Source organism: Chiloscyllium punctatum, chromosome 7 (genome assembly GCF_047496795.1).
Source record: "Chiloscyllium punctatum isolate Juve2018m chromosome 7, sChiPun1.3, whole genome shotgun sequence".
Classification (NCBI taxonomy): domain Eukaryota; kingdom Metazoa; phylum Chordata; class Chondrichthyes; order Orectolobiformes; family Hemiscylliidae; genus Chiloscyllium; species Chiloscyllium punctatum.
The window spans coordinates 121,293,043-121,304,105 of NC_092745.1; positions in this window are offsets into that span (position 1 = coordinate 121,293,043).

Here is an 11,063-nt window from a genome sequence, read left to right on the forward strand (position 1 = left end):
GGCAGGGGAAAGTGCCAGAATGGGAGGATGGGTTGTAGGGGGGTGTGGACCTGACCAGGTAGTCACGGAGGGAACGGTCTTTGCGGAAGGCGGAAAGGGGTGGGGAGGGAAATATATCCCTGGTGGTGGGGTCTTTTTGGAGGTGGTGGAAATGTCAGTGGATGATTTGGTTGATGCGAAGGTTTGTAGGGTGGAAGGTGAGCACCAGGGGCGTTCTGTCCTTGTTACGGTTGGAGGGGTGGGGTCTGAGGGCGGAGGTGCGGGATGTGGACGAGATGCGCTTGGAGACTATCCTTAACCACGTGTGAAGGGAAATTGCGATCTCTAAAGAAGGAGTGGAAAGGAAGCAATGCTTTCCAATAAATCAGGAAGTATTCAAAACAAAACAAATTGACTCCATTTCACGGCCTAAAATCGCAGTACCTAATATCGTGTCCTTTTGGCATCTTGAAACATTTGTTGAGTTTAAATGCACAGTGAGATGATTAAACTTCACTAAATTAATAAGATCACCATATTCTGTGCCTTTAGTGAGGTTGAAGCATGATATGTTGATAATTTGCATTGTGAAAAGTTGCCTGATTGAATGTCTACTTTCAAGGTGAAATTAGTCATTCATCTGTCACTGCTTATTATTTCCTTTTTGACATTTTCTGAGCATCCTATGTTGGATATAATCCAGTTAGTAACAGGCAGATAAATGCAGTTAAACAGGGTCTATTAATGTTCCTATGAGCAAAGGCTAAAGACGTTAGGACTGGAGTTTCGAAGAATGTAAGTGATCCCACTGAAACATATGGGATTCTTAATGGGCTTGACAGAGTAAAGGCTGAGAGGATGTTTCCGCTGATGGGAGAGTCTAGGACCAGAGGACACAGTCTCAGAGTAAAGAGCCAATTTAAGGCTCAAGTGAGGGGGGAACTTCTTTTCACAGAGGGTTGTGAGTCTTTGGAACTCCTTGGCACAGAGAACTGTGGGGGCAGAGATTTTCTGTTCATTTGAAGCTGAGAGAGATAGACTCTTGGTTTGTCAGGGAATTAATGGTTACAGGGAATGGACAAGAAATTGGGCATGAGGAATATCAGATCCTGTTGAATGGTGGAGCAGGCTTGAGGGGCCGAATGACCTACTCCTCTTCCTTACTCCTTTCCAATATCCACTATAGTTTCAAGGCATGGTAAATCAACAATGTATTGCATATGATCAGACAAAAGTGGATATTAGGGAGGGTTGGTCTTGAAGGAGGAGAGGTGAGGGAATTTAACAAATTACACCCAGATTATGGAACCTAGGCCTGTCTCCTATCTACAAGGCACAAGTCAGGAGTGTGATGAAATACTCCCCAGTTGCCTCATGGGTGCAGTTGCAACAACACTCAAGAGGCTTGACACTTTCCAGGACAAAGTGACCTGCTTGATTGGCACAAACAATCACTCCCTCCATCACCAACAGTAAGTAGCAACAATATCGACCACATACCAGATATGCTGCAATATTTCACCAAGGCTCCTTAGACAGCACCTTCCAAACCCATGTTCACTTCTTTCCCAACGGACAAAAGGAGCAGATACACAGAAACACTATCACCTGCATGTTCCCTGCCAAGCCAAGCACCATCTAGACTTGGAAATCTCATCGATTTTTCATCAGTGAGTTAAAATCTGGGAACTCCCTCCTTAACCTGGTTACTGCCTTCCTTATGAGTGAACCTACATCAAATAGATTGCAGCAGTTCAAGAAGGCAGTTTATCACCACCCACTCAAGGGCCAACCAAAGACAAGTAATTAATACATTCTCTGTGTCACATGAGTGAATTTCTAAAAATCACTGGATGAAGAGAGGGTAAAATGCACAAGAAGCCATATTCAGAAGGATGGAAAGATGTAAGGGAAGGATATTTAACAAGGGTTAGTTGGAAGACTGGACAAGCTGACAGAAGCAGTGTGAGACTGAACCAGACTATTGCAACATCAGCATTCTACTTGACTTAGAACTCCTGAAACAAAGATAAAAGTTAATATACATGCTGTACCTGCTTTTCAGCTTCCAAGCGTATTAAACCACTACTCAGAAGGAATAGATATGCATTTTTGTGTAAGAATTATGAATGTTGCATCAGCTATATTAGAGGAGGTAAGGAAAGTGACATACATTCCCTACACATGTTTAAGGACACTTGTCGAAAGCTTTCTCATGCATCCTCATACTGTCACTGAAACAGTACTAAAAACTCAAATTTAAAACTGGAAAAAGTGTTCATACTTTGACTTTATATTAGCTTAAAATTTGCATGGCAACGTACAACGTAATGTGTCCCATGCAAATTGCAATCACTCCGGTCTACTGTTTTTAAAACTACTTTAGCCAATCAAAGCTAATCTCAGAGATTACATCAGGGTTACCGATACTGGTTAGATATGTTTGAGCTCTTTCCTTCATCTGCACCCTAACCTCTCACCCTACATTCCTATGTTGGCTCCTTCATCTGTTCACCCTGATGAACCACTACCTTCCTACCCTATTTGGAAAACATCTAAACTCTTTACATGACAAGATAAATTTGAGCCTTCCCACCTCAAATTTTGTTTTAGAATCACAGAATCCCTACAGTGTGGAAGCAGGCCATTTGGCTCATCCTGACCCTCTGAACAGCATCTCATTCAGACCCACAGCCCTGAACCTTACATTTCCCATTGCTAAACCACCTAGCCTGCACATCTCTGGACACTATGGGTAATTTAGCATGGCCAATCCATCTAACCTGCGCATCTTTGGACTGCAGGAACAAAATGTTCAATTGTTCAGTACTAGGTTTATCACAAAGGATAGCGTTCAAAATCTGCTCCAAATGATTTACCCATTCTTCACTGAAGATAGACCAGCTACATTCAGTCAGTTGGTGGAGGTTTTGTCAAATCTGATCTGTGGGTATCCTGAAAATGGAGGCTCCAGTGTTGTCTCTTTCAACTGACATAAAGATGATAATTACATGGCCTTTCTTGGAATCAACAACACAAAAAAAAATCAAAATATACCTATGATTACACAACCACCAAGTATTATCGGTAAAACATTACCTTTGCTCTGGCAATTTTAGACAGGGATAAGAAGTTGAATATTGGGTTCTGAAGGACTAAAATATGCCCCTTTTGAATGTCAAGTTCATGTTTTGTTCTGCTGGAGTATCCACTGTCAGGTTCATTCAGGCATCTCAATACATTCAACTGCCTCAGGATTGAAGGTGCGTGTTCAGGAATGGCAACTCAGTTTTCTGCATCCCATCCAACTGAAAGAACCGAATAAAATGGCTACCTGTGTGACCACCAAACCTCAGGATCTGAACGTAAAATCCTTAATCAAAAAACTCCCACGCACGACATGATTTTGAATTCTTCTTGGGCCAGAAATGGGAGTCAGAGGCAAAAGTTTAAAAAATAGCCACACAGACTGATGTGCAAGTTCCCTGCCTCCATCCAGGACCAGCCACACGCAACCTGCAGATCCCCAAGATGGCTCACTAAAAGCTTATTGAGGCTAATTGAAGAGGGCTGTGTAGCAATTCTGAGCCTGGGAGTGTCCTTTGGCTAATTCTTAACCTAATAGATGTCTCCACATGTGGAGAGAAGAGTTTTGATAGTGTCAGAGTGAAGGTCAAGCATCCATGCATGTAGGAATTTATGTGATTATGATCTGATTTACAGGAATTTCACATTACAAAACCACTACTGGGAAAGATTTTGTTTGCCCATGGTTCTCCTGCAAACCAACTGCTGATAAAAAATGTATGAACATGTGATTTTTACTGAAGTTGGATGACTAATTTTGGTAGATTCAGCTTTCGCCACAATTATCTAAATAGTATTACATCTATGCAATCGTGAATTTCTTATCTCTTCAAAGGAAAGTCTGTTTAACACTGAATGACAATTATGGTTAAAATTAAATATGAAATTTAACACCTTGTAAAGTTGCAGTCATCACAGCAGGTTATCCTTATAGTGTGGTTGCAAACTTTGGAGAAATAAGAATGTAATTTGAGAATACTTTAAGCTGCATACTGTTCCACTGGCTCGATATTAAAAAAAAGTCTATTGAAAGCAGAGTCTTGAGGAGTTGTCCACAATTTCCAACTTCACTTACCAGTCATGAAAATAATAAAATTGCATTCCTTTAAGAAATGGCTGAACTACATGTGTAGATGTGCTGCTAACTGACAAATCCTTGTCAGATGAATATTTCATTGTCTGTTTTCTGTGCTCGAAGTAAAATTTTGCCTGTTGTTACATGAGACATATTCCTCATAACTTCCTGATGAAGGGCTCTTGTCCGAAATGTCGATTCTCCTTCTCTTCGGATGCTGCCTGACCTGCTGTGCTTTTCCAGCACCACACTCTCAACTCTAATCTCCAGCATCTGTATCCTTACTTTCGCCTATATTCCTCGTGCCTTTCTGTTTTGTTAGATTTTGAAAAGATGCCCTTGCTCTGAAGCTGGCAAATAGTGAAGCACACTCCAGAATCTCCGATTTCTAATTTGGCATATATGAAACTTTACACCCATTCTTTAATATACATGCAAATTTCTGCTACTGACTCAATTTTTCATAAAAGCACATTTACAAGTTTTTAGGATTGCTGTCCCCAGGCAGGTGTAGTTCAGATGAATGATCAGACTCTGCTTTTGCACAATCATAGAGTCATAGAGTCATTGAGATGTACAGCACGGAAACAGACCCTTCGGTCCAACTCGTCTGTGCCAACCAGATATCCCAACCCAATCTAGTCCCACCTGCCAGCACCCGGCCCATATCCCTCCAAACCCTTCCTAATCATATACCCATCCAGATGCCTTTTAAATGTTGCAATTGTACCAGCCTCCACCACTTCCTCCGGCAGCTCATTCCATAGACGTACCACCCTCTGAGTGAAACATGTACCACCCCCTTAAGTCTCACCCTAAACCTATGCCCTCTAGTTCTGGACTCCTCCACACCAGGGAAAAGACTTTGTCATTTTATCCTATCCTTATCCCTCATGATTTTATAAAGGAGACCAGAACTGCACACAATATTCCAACAGTGGTCTAACCAATGTCCTGTACAGCCGTAACATGACTGCCCAACTCCTGTACTCAGTACTCTGACCAATAAAGAAATTTATACCAAACGCCTTCTTCACTATCCTATCTACCTGCAACTCCACTTTGAAGGAGCTATGAACCTGTACTCCAAGGTCTCTTTGTTCAGCAACACTCCCAAGGACATTATTATTAAGTGTATAAGCCCTGCTAAGATTTGCTTTCCCAAAATGCAGCACTTCACATTTATCTAAATTAAATTCCACCTGCCACTTCTCAGCCCATTGGCCCATCTGATCAGGATCCAGTTGTAATCCGAGGTAACCTTCTTCGCTGTCCACTATACCTCCAATTTTGTGTCATCTGCAAACTTACTAACTATACTTTTTATGCTCACATCCAAATCATTTATATAAATGACAAAAAGTAGAGGACCCAGCACCAATCCTTGTGGCACTCCACTAGTCACAGGCCTCTAGTCTGAAAAACATCCCTCTACCACCACTCTCTGTCTTCTACCTTTGAGCATGTTCCATATCCAAATGACAAGTTCTCCCTGTATTCAATGAGATCTAACCTTGCTCAGAAGAATCCTATGGGGAACCTTTTCAAACGCCTTACTGAAGTCCATATGGATCACATTGAACGCTCTGCCCTCATCAATCCTCTTTGTTACTTCTTCAAAAAACTCAGTCAAGTCTGTGAGACATGATTTCCCACGCACAAAGCCATGTTGACTATCCCTAATCATTTCTTGCCTTTCCTAATACATCTACATCCTGTCCCTCAGGATTCCCTCCAACAACTAGCTGACCACTGATGTCAGGCTCACTGGTCTACAATTCCCTGGCTTGTCCTTACCATTTTTCTTAAACGGTGCACCACGTTAGCCAACGTCCAGTCTTCCGGCACCTCACCTGTGTCTATTGATGATACAAATATCTCAGTCAGAGGCCCAGCAATCACTTCTCTAGCTTCCAACAGAGTTCTAGTGTACACCTGATCAGGTCTTGTGGATTTATCCACTTTTATGCGTTTCAAGATAGCCAGCACTTCCGCCTCTCTAATAAGGACATTTTTCAAGATGTCACCATCTATTTCCCTATATTCTATCTCTTCCATGTCCTTTTCCACAGTAAATACTGATGCATGGCTTCCCATAATCCCTCAAAACATCATTCAGCTTTGTGTAATATTTGGGCAATTGCATTTCCATTTGAAAAGATTGGGTTTATCATAAACTACTTCTTGATAAATATGAATATTACTGAAAAGACAAACACCTGTTGAAGCTTTTCATCTTTTTATGACACAGAAACAGACAGACGAAAAAAGCAACCTTTCTATCTCTGTATTCATAACATGGTGAAATTAAACCATCAAAGGGCCCCAAATAGTCACTCCAATAGTTGCTGACCAGACTTTGAATATCCTGTCCCAGACTTAGTCAAGAATTCATTTCTAGACACTGGTTTTGTATCTCCAATGAAAGGGGGATGATGGCCTAGCGGTAGTATTATTCGAGCATTAAGCCAGTACCTGCCAGAATCCTCTGACGAAGTCCATCTGAGAAATATATGCTGCTTGTCCTGTCTTCTCAACACAGTCTTCCAGATGTGGAATCAGCTACGAATCAGATTTTGTAATTGCATTGACCTTGTGGTGGTTGTTGGGAACTATCTGGTTTTGGCACCATTACTATGGGTGAGCTCCAGTCACTGCAGCTCACTTTGATTATATTGTCATCAAACATGCACTCAATCTCTTTTTGAACCTGTGCCAAATTTAGAGGGTTAAGTCTATAAGAATGTTGCTTAATTGGAATAACATTTTCTATCTCTACATCATGCATAATTAGATTCTTATTTCCCAGCATTTTCCCACGTAACCCTCTGTGTGACTCTTTGAAGTCATTTCAGTTTCCTTCTGTATGGTAACTCAATAATTTATCCCAATGTTGAAAACTTTCTTGTTTTCCAATTTAATTTGAGGAATGTCCAATTTGGAATCATCTAAACTTGGTTCTTCACTTTGTGTTATAAACAATAACACATTCTCGTTTTGCTTTCCTTCCCTATCAGAATACCTTTTGAGCATATTCACATGACACACTCTGTAGGATTTCTTTCTTTCTGGTATTATTATTAAATAGGTCACCTCACTTAATCTTCTTTCGATTTGATAAGGCCCATTAGACATTGTTTTTAAAGGTTCACTTACCACTGAGAAATAACACTAACATTTTATCTTCACTAGATTAATCCCAAATTTTTGATTCCTTGTCAACTTCCAGTTTCATCTCATGCTGTGCTACGCTTAAATGTGGTCCAGCCAACTCATCCGCTATGTTTAGTCTTTCCCTAAAAGTTGACATGTCATCCAAATATATGATCTCTGACCTCTGACTCTCCCAATTTTTCCTTAATTAATTTCAGTGATCCTCTCACTTCATGTCCAAAAACTAATTCAAGATTCATTTGGTGCATCCCGAATAGCAAAAAAAAAGTCCAGGTGGAATTCCTTTATATCAATCCTCTGGATAGTCTTGACTATAAGCCCTCAACATGGTCTTTAAAGTTTGATGCCACCATTCTAATGTTAGCTGAGATTCTGGATGGTATGCAGTGGACTTGAATTGTTTTATTCCTAACTATCCATAACTTGGTTGAATAATTTTGATATAAAATTTGACCCTTGATCTGATTGTATCTCTGTGGATAGTCCATACCTCGTGAAAAAAAATGAGCAACCCCTCTAGAATCCTTTGTGCTGTCAATGCATAAACTCCACCCGGACGTTTGCCCAAAGCTGGAATTGAACCCAGGTCCCCTGGCGCTGTGAGGTAGCAGTGCTCACCACCAACCCACCATCCTACCATTCAGAGAAGACAAGAGAAGATTTGTGAATATAGCTTACACTCCATGTGATCCAAGAAAGTTCTGCTTTACCCCAATCATGACTGCGAGGCATCAACAGATTGTGTGGAACTTAATGCAGTATCCAACAATCACCCTTTCAGAACCATTCAATTATACACTGGTTGTGTCCCAACAACAGCACATTAGAAGACACCATGACAGTCTTCTGTTCTGCACCATGGATAAGTAATGTCAGAGACAGGGCTGTGAATCTGAAAGTCTCAGTCAAAAATGCACACACGAGCAATGGAACCCTTGGAATTGGGCAGATGTTGCTCCTCAGAGACTATCTCTAAGCAGTAACTAACTCATCAGGTGGAATATAATGCATTCCCTTGTGACATCTTTGGTGGTGGGAGTGGGGGCATTTAATCCAGTAGGAGAATGACTGAGACCCACTGCCCACTTGCCTCCATCTTGAAGTCAATGGCAGGAATGTCTGTGGATGGATGACACACCTGTGGAGTCCCGCCACTATTAAAACCCCTTATATTGGTGATGAGGGCGTGTTTCGGTGTCTCACACTGCTGTCACTGGTATTAATCCCAGGGTGGAACTCACCACTCAGGGAGTGTGACAAGCAAACACTGTTGGCTCACTTGTCTTTATTTAACATTGATTACGTAGTACAGAAGGCCATGTCATAGACAACTTGGAAAACAAGGAGATTACTGTGTAAAGGCACTCAGTACACGATAAGGAGACCTGGCCTCAGGAAGAGGGTGGAAGATTTTTTTTTAGATTAGATTAGATTACTTACAGTGTGGAAACAGGCCCTTTGGCCCAACAAGTCCACACCGACCCGCCGAAGCGCAACCCACCCATACCCCTACATTTACCCCTTACCTAACACTACGGGCAATTTAGCATGACCAATTCACCTAACCTGCACATCTTTGGACTGTGGGAGGAAACCAGAGCACCCGGAGGAAACCCACACAGACACGGGGAGAACGTGCAAACTCCACACAGTCAGTCGCCTGAAGCGGGAAATGAACCCGGGTCTCTGGCGCTGAGGCAGCATTAGCTAACCACTGTGCCACTGTGCTCTTGCTGAAAAACTGCTTCACCACCACTGCAGAGGCCTCATTGGATGCAGAGCATCCTCAATGGGCTGAATGGCCACTTTTGCGTTTACACCTTACAGTTTTACAGTCGAAATTAAATGCACCTATAAAGCAATTTGACATAGAAAATATGTAACCATTTCCCTATATCTTCTACTGTGATGTTTCACCTTCTACTTTTCCTTTTGAATTATTCCTCTGATTATCATTATTGATCACCATCTATCTGCCCTCCAGTTTAATCAGGAAGTACCTCTTTCCTTGAATCCTGTTTCTCTGAGCTTTTTGTCGTGACATTCTCTGTCACATTGCAGTGTCCCAGTCCTACCAATAGGTGTCACTATCACCTCACTATATAAAAACCCAAAGATCTGCGACTGCTGTAAATCAGAAACAAAAACCAGAAATTTCTGGAAAAGCTCAGCGGGTCTGGCAGCATCTGTGAAGAGAAATCAGAATTAACGTTTCACCCTTCATAGAACATAGAACATAGAACAATACAGCACAGAACAGGCCCTTCGGCCCACGATGTTGTGCCGAACTTCTAACCTAGATTAAGCACCCATCCATGTACCTATCCAAATGCCGCTTAAAGGTCGCCAATGATTCTGACTCCACCACTCCCACGGGCAGCGCATTCCATGCCCCCACTACTCTCTGGGTAAAGAACCCACCCCTGACATCTCCCCTATACCTTCCACCCTTCACATTAAATTTATGTCCCCTTGTAACACTCTGTTGTACCCGGGGAAAAAGTTTCTGACTGTCTACTCTATCTATTCCTCTGATCATCTTATAAACCTCTATCAAGTCACCCCTCATCCTTCGCCGTTCCAACGAGAAAAGGCCGAGAACTCTCAACCTATCCTCGTACGACCTACTCTCCATTCCAGGCAACATCCTGGTAAATCTTCTCTGCACCCTCTCCAAAGCTTCCACATCTTTCCTAAAGTGAGGCAACCAGAACTGCGCACAGTACTCCAACTGTGGCCTAACCAAAGTCCTGTACAGCTGCAACTTCACTTCACGACTCTTGAATTCAATCCCTCTGCTAATGAACGATAATACTCCATAGGCCTTCTTACAAACTCTATCCACCTGAGTGGCAACCTTCAAAGATCTATGTACATAGACCCCAAGATCCCTCTGTTCCTCCACCTGACTAAGAACCCTACCATTAACCCTGTATTCCGCATTCTTATTTGTTCTTCCAAAATGGACAACCTCACACTTGGCAGGGTTGAACTCCATCTGCCACTCCTCAGCCCAGCTCTGCATCATATCTAAGTCCCTCTGCAGCCGACAACAGCCCTCCTCACTGTCCACGACTCCACCTATCTTCGTATCATCTGCAAATTTACTGACCCACCCTTCGACACCCTCATCTAAGTCATTAATAAAAATTACAAACAGCAGAGGACCCAGAACTGAACCCTGCGGAACTCCACTTGTAACTGGGCTCCAGGCTGTATATTTACCATCTACCACCACTCTCTGCCTTCGACCGGTTAGCCAGTTTTCTATCCAATTGGCCAAATTTCCCTCTATCCCATGCCTCCTGACTTTCCGCATAAGCCTACCATGGGGAACCTTATCAAATGCCTTACTAAAATCCATGTACTAACATCCTTCCTCACAACCCTTCCGCAGAACAGAGGACCTGAAACATTAACTCTGATTTCTCTTCACAGATGCTGCCAGACCTGCTGAGCTTTTCCAGTAATTTCTGTTATTGTCACCCCACGATTTACTGCTTCATCAACTGATTCAATCTTGTGGACACCGCTCTGCTTCCATGGTCTTTTCTGCCTCAAGGAGTCGCTGGACTGTGAATCCAGAGCCCCAAGTAATGTTCTGTTTCCAGAGAGTGTAATTTGAATTCAATAAAAATCTGGAATTAAGAATCTAATGATGACCATGAATCCATTGTTGATAACCAGAAAAACCCATCTGGTTCACTAATGGCCTCCAATGAAGGAAACTACCATCCTTAACTAGTCT